Source organism: Bison bison, unplaced genomic scaffold, assembly GCF_000754665.1.
Source record: "Bison bison bison isolate TAMUID 2011002044 unplaced genomic scaffold, Bison_UMD1.0 scf7180017864478, whole genome shotgun sequence".
Taxonomy (NCBI): Eukaryota; Metazoa; Chordata; class Mammalia; order Artiodactyla; family Bovidae; genus Bison; species Bison bison.
Window position 1 is genome coordinate 2,821,301 of NW_011495038.1, and position 19,710 is coordinate 2,841,010.

Sequence of the window (19,710 nt, forward strand, 5' to 3'; positions counted from 1 at the left end):
GCCAACAGTTAGAACTGGACATGGAGCAACAGACTGGTTCCAAATCAAGAAAGGAGTACATCAAGGCTGCATATTGTCACCCTGCTTATTTAACTTATATGCAGAGTGCATCATGAGAATTGCTGGGTTGGATGAAGCACAGATAGAATCAAGATTGCTGAGAGAAGCTTAAATAACCTCAGATATGCAGATGACACCACCCTTATGGCATAAAGTGAAGAGGAACTGAATAGCCTCTTGATGAAAGTGAAAGAGGAGAGTGAAAAAGCTGGCTTAAAACTCAACATTCAAAAACGAAGATCATGGCATCTAGTCCCATCATTTTATGGCAAATAGTTGGGGAAACAATGGAAACAGTGTCAGACTTTATTTTTAGGGGGTGCCAAAATCACAGGAGATGGTGATTGCACCCGTGAAACTAAAAGACACTTGCTCCTTGGAAGAAAAGCTGTGACCAACCTAGATACTAAAAGCAGAAACATTACTTTGCCAACAAAGGTCAAACTAGTCAAATCTATGGTGTTTCCAGTAGTTATATCTGGATGTGAGAATTCGACTATAAAGAAAACGGAGGCCCGAAGAATTTATGCTTTTGAACTGTTGTGTTGGAGAACACTCTTGAGAGGCCTTTGGATTCTAAGGAGATTCAACCAGTCAACCCTAAAGGAAATCAGTCCTGAATATTCATTGGAGGGACTTACACTGAAGATGAAACTCCAGTACTTCAGCCACCTGGTGCAAAGAACTGGCTGACTGGAAAACAGGCTGATGCTGGGAAATATTGAAAGCAAGAGGAGAAGGGGACAACAGAAGATGAGATAGTTGGATGGCATCACCGACTTAATAGGCATATGTTTGCATAAGCTCTGGTGTTGGTGATGGATAGATAAGCCTGGCATGCTATACTCCATGGGGCCACAGATAGTTGGACACCACTGAGGGACTAAACTGAACTGAACTGAAGATGTAACTGAATTGCTGCAATCACACCACAAAATTTTAACAAATATGGTGTTGCTTTTTATGTATTAGCAAAGAAAGTGGCTTCTGGAGATGGAATCTACTCCTGATTAAGACACTGTAAAGACTACTGAATGCTGGGAAGAAACTTAGAGTATTACTTAAACTTAGTTGATATAGCAGTGGCAGAGTTGGAGAAGATTGAGTATAATTTTGAAAGAAGTTCAACTACTGTGGATAAAATGCTCTCAAACTGCATTGTGTGCTATTTGTGCATGAATTGTCCATGAAAGGAAAAGTCAATCTGTGGCAAACCTCATTGTTGCCTTAGTTTAAGAAAGTGCAACAGTTACCCTAATCTTCAACAACCACCACACTGATCGGCAGCCATCAAAAACAAGGCAAGACACGCTCCCAGCAAAATGTACAACCCACTGAAGACTCAGATGATGGTTAGCATTTTTGATCAATAAAGATTTTTTCCTAAATTTTAAGGAATGTACATTGCTCTTTTAGACATAGTGTTATGGCATACTTAGTAGATTATAGTGTAAATATAATTTTTATGTGTACGGAGAAACCAAAAACTTAGTGTTACTTGCTTTACTGCAATTTTCTGGATCTGAAAGCACAATGTATCTGAACTATGTCTGTGTATCAGGCATCTTATAACATGAGCTGTCTGGGGAATATTTAAGAGTGCTCTGCCTTTCCTAGTGTCTCAGAGTAATATCTAGACAAATCTGGATTGTCAACTTTGTGTCAACAAATTGTGGGTTGTCAAAATAAGAGTTTTTTTTTTTAATTCAACTGTCTCTGTCAGCTACTGTTTTTGACGCTGTATATCCATTAATCTTTCCGATAAATCTAAAGGCTATATATGGCCTTCTGCAATGGCTCAGTGGTAAAGAAATTACCTGCCAATGCATAGTCAAGCAGTGGGTTTGATCCCTGAGTTGAGAAGATATCCTGGAGAAGGAAATGACCACTCACTCCAGTATTCTTGCATGGGACATCCCATGGACAGAGGAGCCTGGTGGGTTTCAGTCCATGGAGTTTCAAAAGAGTCAGACACTACTGAGGGACTAAATACCAACAACAAATATAAATATAAATAAAAATAAATAAATAAATAAATATATATATATATATACACACACATGTGTAGATTTCCCAGGTGATGGCTAGTGCTCAAGAACCTGCTTGCTCATGAAGGAGACATGAAACAGGAGTTCAGTCCATGGGTCAGGAAGATCCTCTGGAGGAGGACATTTCAACCCACTCCAGTATTCTTGCCTGGAAAATTCCATGGACAGTGGAGCCTGGCTGGCTACTGTCCACAGGGTCGCACAGAGTCGGACATGACTGAACTGACTTGAACTGACTTTGCATGAGCACAATATGTATGTGTGTGTATATATATATATATGTGTATATATATATATATATATATATATACATATAATTGTTGGGAGATAGGTCACCTTGATTCTTTCACATTCCAGCTTGTCTAGTGACAATTTTTATTCCAGATAATCTTTTTCTGTGTGTCCATAAAAAGTCTTAATATATTTAAGAAAACTGAATTTATACAGAATTTATTCTTTAATCAAAATGGAATTGATACAGAAAATCAATTGTTAAAAGATGTCTCTAAAAACTCCCAATGCACATTAGTACAGTAAGTAACATTTGAAGATAGAGATAATATCTCCTTCACAGGCAGAGGGTAGATTTGTTTGCTGTACAGAATAATATAGTGTCTACATTTAAACAATGCTTGCTCAGGTTTCCTAGCAAATCCTTGTAAAACTGAGAGGGTTCCTAAACTTAGATTTCATCACTTGTGACATAAACTTCTGTGTACATAGACTTTATCTGGACCCATTTTCACACGGTCCCAAAGGTATTCAAGGGCCAAGGAAAACCTATAGGAACTTGAAGTCCATACTGTCTTCTGTGCTATGAGTAATGGAATCCTTTGTCTCTGATTTAAGAGTTTCATGTCTTCTGCCAGTACCTATGAAAATGCAATACTTTAACTTTCGTCTTGGAAGTAGAATAAAATCTCAGATTCTTCATAGTTCTTGAAAATGATCACCATCAACTTCAGTTTTCCTAGTTGAGGAAGCCAATTCACTGTATGCTAAGAGACTCATCCAAGGTTACACAGAAAGTGGAGGATTTTGAATCTGAACATTCTGGTTCAGATATTGCTTGCACAACTATTATTCTGTACTGTTACCTGGAAAGTTTCAAAAATACATTAAACTGACTTCATGAATTGTAAATAATGTCACAGATCTATTTGCTCTGCTAAATTGTAAAATTGTCAATGTTTGATCTATGAAAAATATTTAAAATGTCTGTGGCTTCTCAAAGTTTCAAGTTCTGTAAATCCCTCTCCCACTACACACTATGATCTCCTTGGCCCCTATATCTTTGCCAGGAATCCTAGTTAATGTACCAAAAGACAGAAATATGTCATCATTGTCAAGGGCAGTCTGATTAATTTTGCTGAATAGAGTATCTTTCTAGCTGAAGGTTATTTTTTAATGAGCAGCCATACATGCTGTAACTCTTGCTCTGTTGAATCTCAGCACTGACAAGAATGTGGAATGGGCCAGGAGATTTGAATACATTTATTAAATACAGAAGTCCCTCTAGTGTATTTTCTCCCTATTATGTGTTTCTTTTCCTTGGTTAAAGGGGGTTTATTCTTCCCTTTCCACTCTGATGACTTCTCTCTGAGATTAAAAAAAAAAAAAAAAAGCTTTCTGAATGTTACTAGTTAGTATTGAATATCTTGTCTTCATCAACAGGATTCTCTATTCTTTGGAATTTTTCTGACTCTAAAAACAATTCCTTATGTGGCCATTCTTAGAATTCTTAAATATCAAGCCATTAATTTTACTTTTTATTCTACTGTAAAACTTGTATCTACACCACAAAATTTATGTTCTTCATTCTATTATTTGTGCTATGTTCTTATTCCATTTTTTAAAAATTGAGATCTTTGGGAAGATCAGTTGAAAATATTATTTTCTGGGTATGAACTTATACTGTTGCCTCCTCTTAGAATTCGGTTTTCCCAGCCTTTGTTTCAGTTTAGTTCAGTCACTGAGTCATGTCCGGCTCTTTGCGACCCCATGAATTGCAGCACGCCAGGCCTCCCTGTCCATCACCAACTCCCGGAATTCACTCAAACTCACGTCCATGAGTCGGTGATGCCATCCAGCCATCTCATCCTCTGTCGTCCCCTTTCCCTGCTGCCCCAATCCCTCCCAGCATCAGAGTCTTTTCCAATGAGTCAATGCTTCACATGAGGTGGCCAATGTACTGGAGTTTCACCTTTAGCATCAGTCCTTCCAAAGAACACCCAGGACTGATCTCCTTTAGAATGAACTGTTTGGATCTCCTTGCAGTCCAAGAGACTCTCAAGAGTCTTCTCCAACACCACAGTTCAAAAGCATCAATTCTTCGGTGCTCAGCTTTCTTCACAGTCCAACTCCCACATCCGTACATGACTACTGGAAAAACCATAGCCTTGATTAGATGGACCTTTATTGGCAAAGTAATATCTCTGTTTTTTAATATGCTATCTAGTTTGGTCATAACTTTCCTTCCAAGGAGTAAGCATCTTTTAATTTCATGGCTGCAATCACCATCTGCAGTGATTTTGGAGCCTCAAAAAATAAAGTCTGACACTGTTTCCCCATCTATTTCCCATGAAGTGATGGGATCAGATTCCATGATCTTCGTTTTCTGAATGTTGAGCTTTAAGCCAACTTTTTCACTCTCTTCTTTCACTTTCCTTAAGAGGCTTTTTAGTTCCTCTTCACTTTCTTCCATAAGGGTGGTGTCATCTGCATATCTGAGGTTACTGATATTTTTCCCATTAATCTTGCTTCCAGCTTGTGCTTCTAGTCCAGCATTTCTCATGATGTACTCTGCATATATGTTAAATAAGCAGGGTGACAATATACAGCCTTGATGTACTCCTTTTCCTACTTGGAACCAGTCTGTTGTTCCATGTCCAGTTCTAACTGTTGCTTCCTGACCTGGATATAGGTTTCTCAAGAGGCAGGTCAGGTGGTCTGGTATTCCCATCTTTCTCAGAATTTTCCACAGTTTCTTGTGATCCACACAAAGGCTTTGGCATAGTCAATACAGCAGAAATAGATGTTTTTCTGGAACTCTCTTGCTTTTTCCATGATCCAGCAGATGTTGCCAATTTGATCTCGGTTCCTCTGCCTTTTCTAAAACTAGCTTGAACATCTGAAAGTTCATGGTTCACGTATTGCTGAAGCCTGGCTTGGAGAATTTTGAGCATTACTTTAATAGCGTGTGAGATGAGGGCAATTGTGCGGTGGTTTGAGTGTTCTTTGGCATTGTCTTTCTTTGAGGTTGGAATGAAAACTGACCTTTTCCAGTCCTGTGGCCCCTGCTGAGTTTTCCAAATTTGCTGGCATATTGAGTGTAACAGTTTCACACCATCATCTTTCAGGATTTGAAATAGCTCCACTGGAATTCCATCACCTCCACTAGCTTTGTTTGTAGTGATGCTTTATAAGGCCCACTTGACTTCACATTCCAGGATTTTTGGCCCTAGGTGAGTGATCACACCATCATGATTTTCTTGGTCATGAAGATCTTTTCTGTACAGTTCTTCTGTGTATTCTTGCCACCTCTTCTTAATATCTTCTTCTTCTGTTAGGTCCATACCATTTCTGTCCTTTATTGAGCCCATCTTTGCAAGAAATGTTCCCTTGGCATCTCTAATTTTCTTGAAGAGATCTCTAGTCTTTCCCATTCTGTTGTTTTCCTCTATTTCTTTGCATTGATCACTGAGGAAGGCTTTCTTATCTCTTCTTGCTATTCTTTGGAACTCTGCATTCAGGTGCTTATATCTTTCCTTTTCTCCTTTGCTTTTCACTTCTCTTATTTTCACAGCTATTTGTAAGGCCTCCTCAGACAGCCATTTTGCTTTTTTGCATTTCTTTTCCATGGGGATCGTCTTGACTCCTGTCTCCTGTACAGTGTCACGAACCTCCGTCCATAGTTCATCAGGCACTCTATCTATCAGATCTAGTCCCTTAAATCTATTTCTCTCTTCCACTGTATAATCACAAGGGATTTGATTTAGGTCGACATTCTAGGAATCAGCTAACTAAAATGGACTGGAATGGGTGAATTTAACTCAGATGACCATTATATCTATTACTGCAGGCAGGTATCCCTTAGAAGAAATGGAGTAGCCATCACAGTCAACAGAATAGTTGAAATGCAGTACTTGGATGCAGTCTCAAAAACGACAGAATGATGTCTGTTAATATCCAAGGCAAACCATTCAATATCACAGTAATACAAGCCTATGCCCCAACCAGTAATGTTGAAGAAGCTAAAGTTGAATGGTTCTATGAAGACCTAGAAGATCTTTTAGGACTAATTCCCAGAAAAGATGTCCTTTTCATTATAGGGGACTGGAATGCAAAAGTAGGAAGTCAAGAAACACCTGGAGTAACAGGCAAATTTGGCCTTGGAATACGGAATGAAGCAGGGCAAAGGCTAATAGAGTTTTGCCAAGAGAACACACTGGTCATAGCAAAGCCTTTGTTGAACAAACTCTTGTTCATTCTTCAAGCATACACATATGAATTATATTACCAAGGATAACTGCCCTGCAAATCCAGGTTTGGTGGTCTACTTACATGTATTATATTATTATCAACCTCCCCCACACAGTCTTGTTTCTATGATATTCTTGTCTGTGTTCTTCTCTCTATTCCCCATTAGATCATAAGCTCTACAAGGAAAGTCACTCTCTCAATAGCACTAAATAGTGACTGTCATATAGTAATCACTTAAATATTTATTGAAAGAATGAAAGAAACATTGTGTCTTATGCATACTCTTTGACTCCTCTTTGATACAATGTGTAGTGTATTATTCATCACATAGTCTCAGTTGCTATTACCAGAGCTTCTAATACTATTCATCTTCTCTTCAGAACCTCATACTAGAAATTTCATATCTCTTTTGTATGAAGTCATAGATTCTATTATCCAAAATACTAAAAGATATATATGCTTTTACCCAACTCTTTGCTCCCTGTCACAATGATTAAATTAAAGTGGTCAATTGTGTTCAATGTTCACATGTGGTCAGTTCAACTATGAACTGACTTCAACTTTGATACTTTTCTTTAATTGTCAGATGAGAATCAGAAGAGCACTAAAGTCCAGATAATTTGCCTACTATCTGGAAGTGTTACTGTCAGCAAATGTAGTACTAAAGAATGTGCTAACCATTGGACAGTTGTACTCATCTCCCACACTAGTAAGGTCATGCTTAAAATCTTGTATGCTATACTTCAGCCTTATGTGAACCAAGAACTTCCATATGTCCAAGCTGGGTTTAGAAATGGAAGAATGACTAGAGATCAAATTGCCACCATTTGCTGCATCATAGAGAAAGGAAGAGAATTCCAGAAAAACATCTATCACTGTTTCAACGACTATGCTAAAGCCTTGACTGTGTGGAACATAGCAAACTGTGGAAAGCTGTTAAGGAGATGGGAATACCAGACCATCTTACATGTCTCCTGAGAAACCTATATGCAAGCCAAGAAGCAACAGTTAGGACCTGTATGGAACAACTGATTGGTTCAAGATCAAGAAAGGAATATTGAGGACTGTCTGCTGTCATCCTTTTTTTTTAACCTATACAGAGAGCACATCATGAGAAATGCCAGGCTGGATGAGTTACAAGCTGGAATCAAAACAAGCAGGAGAAACATCAACAACCTCAGATATCTGGATGATACCACTCTAATGGCAGAAAGTGAACAGGAACTTAAGAACATCTTGATGGAGTGAAGGAGAAGAGCTGGCTTAAAACTAAATATTAAAAAAGATAGGATCATAGCATCTGATCTCATTCAGTTCAGTTCAGTCACTCAGTTGTGTCCAATTATCTGTGACCCCATGGACTGCAGCACATCAGGCTTCCCTGTCCATCTCAAACTCCTGGAGCTTGCTCAAACCCATGCCCATTGAGTCAGTGATGCTATTCAATCATCTTATCCTGTCATCCCCTTCTCCTCCTGCCTTCAATCTTTCCCAGCATCAGGGTCTTTTCCAATAAGCCAGTTCTTTGCACCAGGTGGCTAAAGTGCTGGAGCTTCAGCATCAGTCCTTCCAATGAACACCCAGGACTGATCTTTAGGATTGACTGGTTTGATCTCCTTGCAGTCCAAGGGACTCTCAGGAGTCTTCTCAAACACCACAGTTCAAAAGCACCAATTCTTCAGCTCCCAGCTTTCTTTATGGTCCAAGTCTCATATCCAATCATAACTACTGGAAAAACCATAGCTTTGACCAGATGAACCTTTTAGCAAATTAATGTTTCTGCTTTTAATGTGTTGACTAGGCTTGTCATAGCTTTTCTCCCAAGGAGCAAGCGCCTTTTAATTTCATGGCTGCAGTTACAATCTGCAGTGATTTTCATGGAAAATAGAAAGGTAAAAGGCAGAAGTAGTGACAGATTTCCTCTTCTTGGGCTCTAAAACCACTGTGGATGGTGACTGCAGCTGTGAAATCAGAAGACGATTGTTTCTTGGCAAGGAAGCAGTGACAAACCTAGACAGTGAGTGGAAAAACAGAGACATTAATCTGCCAAAAAAGATCTGTATAGTCAAGGCTATGGTCTTCCCAGTGATCATGTACAGTTGTGAGAACTGGACCATAAAGAAGGCAGAACGGCAAAGAACTGATGTCTTTCAACTGTGTTGCTGGAGAAGACTCTTAAAATCTGCTTGGAGCGCAAGGATATCAAACCAGTCAATCTTAAGGGAAATCAACCCTGAATACTAATCAGAAGAACTAATGCTAAAGCTGAAGCTCCAGTATTTTGGTTATCTGATATGAACAGCCAACACATTGGAAAAGTCCTGGATACTGGGTGAGATTGAGGCAGAAAGAGAAGAGGGCATCAGAGGAAGAGATGGCTGGATGGCATCATCATTGTAATGGATGTGAACTTGGGCAAACTTCAGGAGATGGTGAAGGACAGGGAGGCCTGCCATGCTTCAGTCTATGTGGTCACAAAGAGTTAGACATGACTGGGCGACTGGGACCGAACAACAACAACAATAACAGCAGTATCAACGAGCTTGCTTTCAGATTGTTGAAAACCCTTTCACCTCTCTCCACTCACTCACTTAAATTCAATTCAGTTCAGTCGCTCAGTCGTGTGTGACTCTTTGTGACCCCACGAATCACATCATGCCAGGCCTCCCTGTCCATTACTAACTCCAGGAGTTCACTCAAACTCATGTCCATCGAGTTGGTGATGCCATCCAGCCATCTCATCCTCTGTCGCCTCCTTCTGCTCCTGACCCCAATCCCTCCCAGCATCAGAGTCTTTTCTAATGAGTCAACTCTTCACATGAGGTGGCCAAAGTACTGGAGTTTTAGCTTCAGCATCAGTCCTTCCAATAAACACCAAGGACTGATCTCCTTTAGGATGGACTAGTTGGATTTCCTTAAAGTCCAAGGGACTCTCAAGAGTGTATTCCAACACCACAGTTCAAAAGCATCAATTCTTCAGCACTCAGCTTTCTTTATAGTCCAACTCTGACATCCATACATGACCACTGGGAAAACCATAGCCTTAACTAGATGGACCTCTGTTGACAAAGTAATGTCTCTGCTTTTTAACATGCTGTCTAGGTTGCTCATAACTTTCCTTCCAAGGAGTAAGCGTCTTTTAATTTCATTACTGAAATTGCCATCTGCAGTGATTTTGGAGCCCCCAAAATAAAGTTAGCCACTGTTTCCACTGTTTCCCCATCTATCTGCTATGAAGTGATAAGATCGGATGCCATGATCTTAGTTTTCTGAATGTTGAGTGTTTTATTTTTTTTTTTATCTTTTTGAATTTTATTTTATTTTTAAACTTTACATAATTGTATTAGTTTTGCCAAATATAAAAATGAATCTGCCACAGGTATACATGTGTTCCCCATCCTGAGCCCTCCTCCCTCCCCATACCATCCCTCTGGGTCATCCCAGTGCTCTAGCCCCAAGCATCCAGTATCGTGCATCGAACCTGGACTGGCATCTCGTTTCATACATGATATTTTACATGTTTCAATGCCATTCTCCCAAATCTTCCCACCCTCTCCCTCTCCCACAGAGTCCATAAGACTGTTCTATACATCAGTGAATGTTGAGTTTTAAGCCAACTTTCTCACTCTCCTCTGTCACTTTCATTAAGAGGCTTTTTAATTCCTCTTCATTTTCTGCCATAAGGGTGGTGCCATCTGCATATCTGAGGTTATTGATATTTCTCCCACAATCTTGATTCCAGCTTATGCTTCTTCCAGCCCAGCGTTTCTCATGAGGTACTCTTCATAAAAGTTAAATAAGCAGGGTGACAATATACAGCCTTGATGTACTCCTTTTCCTATTTGGAACCAGCCTGTTGTTCCATGTCCAGTTCTAACTGTTGCTTCCTGACCTGCATACAGGTTTCTCAAGAGGCAGGTCAGGTGGTCTGGTATGCCCATCTCTTTCAGAATTTTCCACAGTTTGTTGTGATCCACACAGTCAAAGGCGTTGGCATAGTCAATAAAGCAGAAATAGATTTTTTTCTGGAACTCTCTTGCTTTTTTGATGATGCAGCGGATGTTGCCAATTTGATCTCTGGTTCCTCTGCCTTTCTAAAACCAGCTTGAACATCTGGAAGTTCATGGTTCACGTGAACTGGCTTTGAGAATTTTGAGCATTCCTTTACTAGCTTGTGAGATGAGTGCGATTGTGTGGTAGTTCGAGTACTCTTTGGCATTGCCTTTCTTTATGATTGGAATGAAAACTGATATTTTCCAGTCCTGTGCCACTGCTGAGTTTTCCATATTTGCTGGCATATTGAGTGTAGCACTTTCACAGCATCATCTTTCAGGATTTGAAATAGCTCAACTGGAATTCCATCACCTCCACTAGCTTTGTTTGTAGTAATGCCTCCTATAAGGCCCGCTTGACTTCACATTCCAGGATGTCTGGCTCTAGGTGCATGATCACACCATGGTGATTATCTTGGTCGTGAAGATCTTTTTTGTACAGTTCTTCTGTGTATTCTTGCCACCTCTTCTTAATAGCTTCTGTTTTTTTTAGGTCCCTACCATTTCTGTCCTTTATTGAGCCCAGCTTTGCATGAATGTTCCCTTGGTATCTCTTATTTTTTGAAGAGATCTCTAGTATTTCCCATTCTGTTGTTTTCCTCTATTTCTTTGCATTTATAGCTGAGGAAGGCTTTCATATCTCTCCTTGCTATTCTTTGGAACTCTGCACTCAAATGGATATATCTTTCCTCTTCTCCTCTGCTTTTCACTTCCTGTCTTTTCACAGCTTTTTGTAAGGCCGCCTTAGACAGCCATTTTTCTTTTTTTGCATTTCTTTTTCTTGGAGATGGTCTTGATTCCTGTGTCCTGCACAATGTCACAAACCTCCATAGTTCATAGGCACTCTGTCTATCAGATCTAGTCCCTTAAATCTATTTCTCACTTCCACTGTATAATCATCAGGGATTTGATTTAGGTCATACCTGAATGGTCTAGTGGTTTCCCCTACTTTGTTCAATTTAAGTCTGAATTTGGCAATAAGGATTTTATGATCCAAGCCACAGCCAGCTCCCAGTCTTGTTTTTGCTGACTGTATAGAGCTTCTCCATCTTTGGCTGCAAAGAGTATAATCAATCTGATTTCAGTGTTGACCGTCTGGTGATGTCCATGTGTAGAGTCTTCTCTTGTGTTGTTGGAAGAGGGTGTTTGCTATGACCAGTGTGTTCTCTCGACAGAACTCTATTAGTGTTTGCCCTGCTTCATTCCATACTACAAGGCCAATATTGCCTGTTCCTCCAGGTGTTTCTTGACTTCCTACTTTTGCATTCCAGTCCCCTATAATGAAAAGTACATTTCATAACATTTTGGGTGTTATTTCTAAGAGATCTTGTAGGTCTTCATAGAACTTTTCAACTTCATCTTCTTCGGCATTACTGGTCGGGACATAGACTTGAATGACTGTGATATTGAATGGTTTGCCTTGGAAACGAACAGAGATCAATCTGTCATTTTTGAGATTGCATCCAAGTACTGCATTTCGGAGTCTTTTGTAGACTATGATGGCTACTCTATTTCTTCTAAGGGATTTCTGCCCACAGTTGTAGATATAATGGTCATCTGAGTTAAATTCACCCATTCCAGTCAATTTTAGTTCACTAATTCCTAGAATGTTAATGTTTACTCTTGCCATCTCCTGTTTGACCACTTCCAGTTTGCCTTGATTCATGGACCTAACATTCCAGGTTCCTATGCAAGATTGCTCTTAACAGCATCAAATCTTGCTTCTATCACCAGTCCCATTCACAACTGGGTGTTGTTTTTGCTTTGGCTCCATCCTTTCATTCTTTCTGGAGTTATTTCTCCACTAATTTCCAGTAGCATACTGGGCACCTACTGACCTGGGGAATTCATCTTTCAGTGTCCTATCTTTTTGTCTTTTAATACTGTTCATGGGGTTCTCAAGGCAAGAATACTTATGTGGTTTGCCATTCTCTTCTCCAGTGAACTACATTCTGTCAGACCTCTCCACTATGACCTGGCTGTCATGGATGGCTCCAATCAGCAATGTTTAGTTTCACTGAGTTAGACAAGTCTGTGGTCCATGTGATCAGGTTGGCTAGTTGTCCGTTACTGTAGTTTCACTCTGTCTGCCCCCTGATCCCCTCTCTCAGTGTCTACTGTCTTACCTGGGTTTCTCTTACCTTGGATGCAGGGTCTGTCTTCAAGGCTGCTCCAGCAAAGTGCAGCTGCTGCTCCTTACCTCGGATGCAGGGTTGTTCTTCTCAGCCATGGCCCCTGACCTGCGGCGTGGGGTAGCTCCTCTTGGCCACTGCCCCTGACCTCTGGCCCAGGGTAGCTCCTCTCAGCCGCTCAAATATCCCTAAAATATAGTGCAGTATGTTTGGGATTCATTTATTAATATAAAATACTTATTGAATATCTACTATATGGGACTTCCCAGCTGGCACCAGTGGTAAGGTATCTGCCTGCCAATGCAGGAAACTGAAAAGATGTAGGTTTGATCCCTGGATTGGGAAGATCCCCTGGAGGAGGAAATGGTAACTCACTCCAGTACTCTTGCCTGGAAAATCCCATGGACAGAGGAATCTGGTGGGCTACAGTTCATGGTGTTGCAAAGAGTCTGACATGACTTGAGCACACACACCCACACACACGCACACACACACAACCCTACTATATGCTAACACTGTTCTTGCACTTTGTGATTCAATTAGGAAAAGATCTATACAACTTTAGCTCTCATGAATCTTACATCTTAGCAAATGTAAGAAAAGAAACAAATAATTTCAATAAATGGTGAAAATTTTTAAAAATATGAAGTATATGAAAGAGAGAGAACCAAACTGGGTAAGAGTGGTATCTATTTTTTAAAAATTAAGGAAAGCCTCTGTTAGAAGTAAAATTTAAGTATATTTTTGAATTCTATGAGGAAAAAAATCTCATAAAAACTCCTGCATCTAAAATAACACCTTCTTTATCTATTCATTTTATGCTATGCAGCCATACCTTCCTTCTAAGCTCCACATTCATCTGATCAAACTACTTCCTTGTTTAAAACTTGCCAATGACCTTCCTAGTAAAAAGTGTAAACTCCTTAATATGTTTTGCTTTTTTATGATTCTCTATTCATCTTTCCTATTTTTCTAGCTAAGCTATTATACTTCACTTTCTGATCTCTCCTTAATGCTTATATCTTAGTCATAAAAAATTAGAACCTTGAATGCACTATATTCCATCATATTTCTTGTTTCCTCTGCCTAGAATACTAAACATCTTATCTTTTTACCCATTTTAATGTTCATGAACACTCAAACTGCTTCTAAAGCTTGACTGTTATGAATGAAAGGACAACAAACCCTCTGTATATGTGTTTTGGTGGATTTAAGAATTCATTTTCTTGGGGTATAATTCTAGATTCTAGCATCTTTTGGAGGCGGAAGAGTTTTAGCTTCAGCTTTTTAAAAATATAGATTATTATTTATATCTTATATGTCTTCTTGACTCAATTTTGGCAAGATAAAAAAAGTTTTTAAAATAAAAAATTGAATAAATCAACCAAACTGTAAAAACAAAAAGAAAGCATCATATGTTTTTCTTGGTGCTTACAGTTTAAGACAAGTAAAACAAAACAAAACTTTTTTAGAACTACAAATATCCTTATAAAACAGAAGATTTTATTTTTTTCTTCTTACTCCAACCCTCTTTCAGTCTTCCCTATACCATAACAAAGCACTATGTCTGTAATTAAATAGGGTCCTGCTGGTCAATGTTCTAATAGCTCTTTTGGTAAAAGAATTCAGCTACTTTCCTTCAAAGCAGGCATAAATTCTGCTGAACTAAATAGCCACAGAATACGTGTTAATTATGACATTTTGGCTCCATTCACCTCCTGCCAGATAACATTCCCCCACTCCATTTTGGCAATATCCAGTCACTGAAAGGTAAAACTGGCTTATCTAAATGTGGAAAGACAAGACTGTAAATATTTAAAAGAAATTTTCTTGCCCTAGTCATCTTTGTGCATCTAGCTTTTAGTACAATGTCTGTCACAAACTAAGTGCTCAGTGATGCTTGAAACAAAACAAATTTTAAAATTTGGAAAAAGGCATGGAGGAAACAGAATTCTCTCACTTCAATTTCTTTCAGTATGTTTAGGATAAGAAATGGGTCTACCTGAATAATTTAGTGACATATGCCCATTTTTATCTTATGAAATCTTTCTGATAATAAGTGTAGAAAACATTTCTATTATTGGTCATACAAAATTTAGAAAATTGCAGGGTGTATTCTTTTTAGGAGCAAAACTTGCAGTTTGATTTGAAAACATGGTGAATATCAGGCAGTAGTAAATGTTTGGGAATCTTAAGCCAAAAGTTTTATTCTGTATACTCACACTTTTGTGCTATAATGATTCTTATGAAAGGAAATCATACTTCTGCATAACTGGATCCAGACAATAATATTATACTAAGCATTGCATGAATGTTCAATAGCATAGCTTTCTGAATAATAAAAGGGTATGGTGGCTTTAAAGTTCTTGATAAGTTGTCCATAGTACAGTCAGTTAAAAGCAAATCTCACTTAAGTTGACAATTTCCATATAAATAAATATTCACATGTATTTAAAAGGCAACAATGAAAACAATTTACAAATAGGTGGAAGGATAACCATTTTCCTCTTTGAAAATATAAAAACTTTAAAATAGTTTTTGTTTTTAATGTGGAGATCAAAATTCCCTGGTTAAAGAAAAGGTTGATTTGCCAGGTGAACAAGGTGACCTCTTGACATTAAAGAGCATTAAGGCTAAAGCTATTGCACGGGAGCTAATTTTGTGCAAACCATAAAAGATTCTAGACTCTTTCATTTTAACTCATGTCATCTAAACAGGTATTTAATTGGCTATAATGTAGTTCAATTGAGCCAATAAAAAGTATCATTGATTATAATCTCTATAGAACTGTAATAGTCACCATTTTTTTTTACTGTATTGGCAGGCAAAATTACATTTTCTCTTCATGTCAGGTCACTTACCACCCAAATGAGCAATTGTTAACAGAACCAGATCATTAGCTCCACTGTACTGATTTCCATGTCACTGCCTGAGTGCACATTTCAATGGGCAGAAAATATTCCAGGATGACTTTTTCTTGTACATGAGGAAGAAATTTGGTAAGTTTCAATAAATGGCTCTACTTATAGCATGAAGAATTACCTAACTGAAAATGCTGACCACTGAGTTGGGAAGACTAATGACTGAGAGTAAGAAGGCTGATGCTCACCTGCCAAAGAAAGAGATAAAAATCTAAATTATTCAAGACAAGACAAATAATCATAGTAGTCATAATGATAAAATAGTAATAATTATGCAATAAGAAGTTAATGGTTATTGAGACGTTAAGTGATTTACGTAAATTGGTTTGATTAGCCCTCAAAAAACACTCTGAGGTAAACGTAGAATTTCAAAGATAAACTAAAGCCTAGAGGTGATAACACACTTAACAAGGTCTGTAAATGAATAGAACAAAGCTCAACTTCTTGATTGGTTGAGAGACCATAATGTTGATTACTAGCAATGTCAAACAATGTTTTATTCTGTTATTGCTTCCATATGTGCTCTGCTCCTTTGCTGTTATTGACTATGAAAAGAATTCTTTTTATTGCCAGTGTCTCTTACTTGAACTGTAAGACATTTAAAAATCAACTAAGTTGGACTGCAAGATCCAACCAGTCCATCCTAAAGGAGATCAGTCCTGGGTGTTCATTGGAAGGACTGATGTTGAAACTGAAACTCCAATACTTTGGCCACCTGATGCAAAGAGCTGACTATTGGAAAAGACCCTGATGCTCGGGAAGATTGAGGGAAGGAGGAGAAGGGGACGACAGAGGGTGAGATGGTTGGATGGCGTCATCAACTCGATGGACATGGGTTTGGGTAGACTCTGGGGGTTGGTGATGGACAGGGAGGCCTGGCATGCTGCAGTTCATGGGGTTGCAAAGAGTCAGAAACGACTAAGTGACTGAACTGAACTGAAAGTTTATAGTTGCTGTTCAGTTGCTCAGCCATGTCCAACTCTTTGTGATCCCATGGACTGCAGCATACCAAGCTTCCCTGTTCCTTACTATCTCTCAGAGTTTGCTCAAACTCATGTCCTTTGAATTGATGATGTCATCCAGCCATCTTATCCTCTGTCATCCCCTTCAGTTTCTGCCTTCAATTCTTTCCAGCATCAAGGTTTTTTAGAATGAGTTGGCTCTTCTCATCAAGTGGCCATGGGGTTTCGGCTTTAGCACCAGTCTTTCCAATGAATATTCAGGACTGATTTCCTTTAGGATGGACTGGTTTGATCTCCTTGCAGTTCAAGAGACTCTCAAGAGTCTTCCCAGCACCGCAGTTTGAATGCATCAATCCTTCAGTTGTCAGCCTTCTTTATGGTCCAACTCTCACATCTGTACAAGACTTCTGAAGAAACCATAGCTTTGACTATATGGACCTTTGTTGGTAAAGTGATGTCTCTGCTTTTTAATATGCTGCCTAGGTTTGTCATAGCTTTTCTTCCAAGGAGCAAGTGACTTTTAATTTCATGGCTGCAGTCCATATCCACAGAGATTTGTTATAATAGAAACTCAAGTTTTTAAAATGACTGGCTGAATAAATGAGTGAACAAGTGACCAATATTCATCAGCAAGAATATAAGCATTTGATAGCATTACTAGGATCTCAAATGAATCATATATAGCAGGGGTCCTCCAACCCCCTAGGCTTCAGACCAGTACCAGTCTACTGCCTGTTAAGAACTGGACTGCATAGTAGGAGGGGAGCAGCAGGTTAGCAAGTAAAGATTCAGCAGCAGCTCCCCATTGCTAATGTCTGTGGAAATTTGTCTTTCATGAAACCAGTCCTTGGTACCAAAAAGTTTAGGGACCTCTAATATATAGCCAAAGAAAATATGACATGTACTCATTAAAAAAAAAAAAAAAAAATATATATATATATATATATTTTTTTTTCTCTTGTTGCTTCCTGGACTGTTAAATATACTAAGTAAACTTTAAATATACTTTTATGTATTGCTGATATAATGAGTTAAGTATATTGGTATACATTTAGTATTTGAAATATACTGAGAAACCTATATGCAGGTCAGGAAGCAACAGTTAGAACTGGACATGGAACAACAGACTGGTTCCAAATAGGAAAAGGAGTACGTCAAGGCTGTATATTGTCACCCTGCTTATTTAACTTATATGCAGAGTACATCATGGGAAATGCTGGGCTGGAAGAAGCACAAGTTGGAAACAAGAATGCTGGGAGAGATATCAATAATGTCAGATATGCAGATAACACCACTCTTATGGCAGGAAATGAAGAGAAACTAAAGAGCCTCTTGATGAAAGTGAAAGAGGAGAGTGAAAAAGTTGGCTTAAAGCTCAACATTCAGAAAATAAGATCATGGCATCTGATCTTATCATTTCATGGGAAACAGATGGGGAAACAGTGGAAACAGTGGCTGACTTTATTTTTCTGGGCTCCAAAATCACTGCAGATGGTGATTGCAGCCATGAAATTAAAAGACGCTTACTTCTTCGTAGGAAAGTTATGACCAACCTAGATAGCATATTCAAAAGCAGAGACATTACTTTGTCAACAAAGGTCCGTATAGTCAAGGCTATGGTTTTTACAGTAGTCATGTATGGATGTGAGAGTTGGACTGTGAAGAAAGCTGAGAGCCGGAGAATTGATGCTTTTGAACTGTGGTGCTGGAGAAGACTCTTGAGAGTCCCTTGGACTGCAAGGAGATCCAACCAGTCCATCCTAAAGGAGATCAGCCCTGGGTGTTCATTGGAAGGACTGATGCTAAAGCTAAAACTCCAGTACTTTGACCACCTCATGTGAAGAGTTGACTCATTGGAAAAGACCCTGATGCTAGGAGGGATTGGGGGCAGGAGGAGAAGGGGATGACAGAGGATGAGATGGCTGGATGGCATCACTGACTCAATGGACATGGGTTTGAGTGAACTCTGGGAGTTGGTGATGGACAGGGAGGCCTGGCATGCTGCAATTCATGGGGTCACAAAGAGTTGGACACGACTGAGAGACTGAATTGAACTGAAGGAAGGAAACTTTTAGTGAATTCCTTTGCAGGGTGAAAAAATCTTTGATTTGTATTTATCTTTTCTGTAGATGAGATTTTTATTTACGGTGAAGTACAGTCAGTTTTATAAAAATACATATATTCCCTTATATACTGAAGGAGCAAAAGAAAACTTTTAGGATCAAAATGAACAAAGTACAAATCATAGAGTTAGTAACTAGTGAGCACACATCTGTACACACTCTACACACACCACTTTGTCATTACGTTTTGAAGTTCAAAGTGTAGGAAGTAACAGACTACAGAAGGGCACCCTACCCCCCTCTCTCATACACACACATATATGATGTGCTTGGGTCAATAAACTTTTGTACCCAAAGTAGGCCAGTTCACTCTTAGACCCTTTTGTAAAGGAGTAAACACCTCATTAGCAATGAATATACTTTGGGGGGAAAAGTGTAAAGGGAAAAGGAATGAATGGAAGGAATCATAAGAAAAGCCATTGGTAATCCAATATTATTCAGCCATAAAAATAATGCATTTGAGTCCATTCTAATGAGGTGGATGAACCTAGAACCTATTATTCGGAGTGAAGTGAGCCAGAAAGAGAAAGATAAATACTGTATTTTAACACATATATATGGAATCTAGAAAAATGGTACTGAAGAATTTATTTACAGGGCAACAGTGGAGAAATAGACATAGAGAATAGACTTATGGACATGGGGAGAGGGGAGGAGAGGGTGAGATGTATGGAAAGACTAACATGGAAACTTATATTACCATATGTAAAATAGATAGCCAACAAGAATTTGCTGTATGGCTCAGGAAATCAAACAGTGGCTCTGTATCAACCTGGAGGGGTGGGATGGGGAGGTGGATGGGAGGGGGTTTCAAAAGGAAAGGGATATATGTGTACCTATGGCTGATTCATGTTGAGGTTTGACAAAAAAGACAAAACTTTGTAAAGCAATTATCCTTCAATAAAAAATTAATAATTAAAAAAAAAAAAA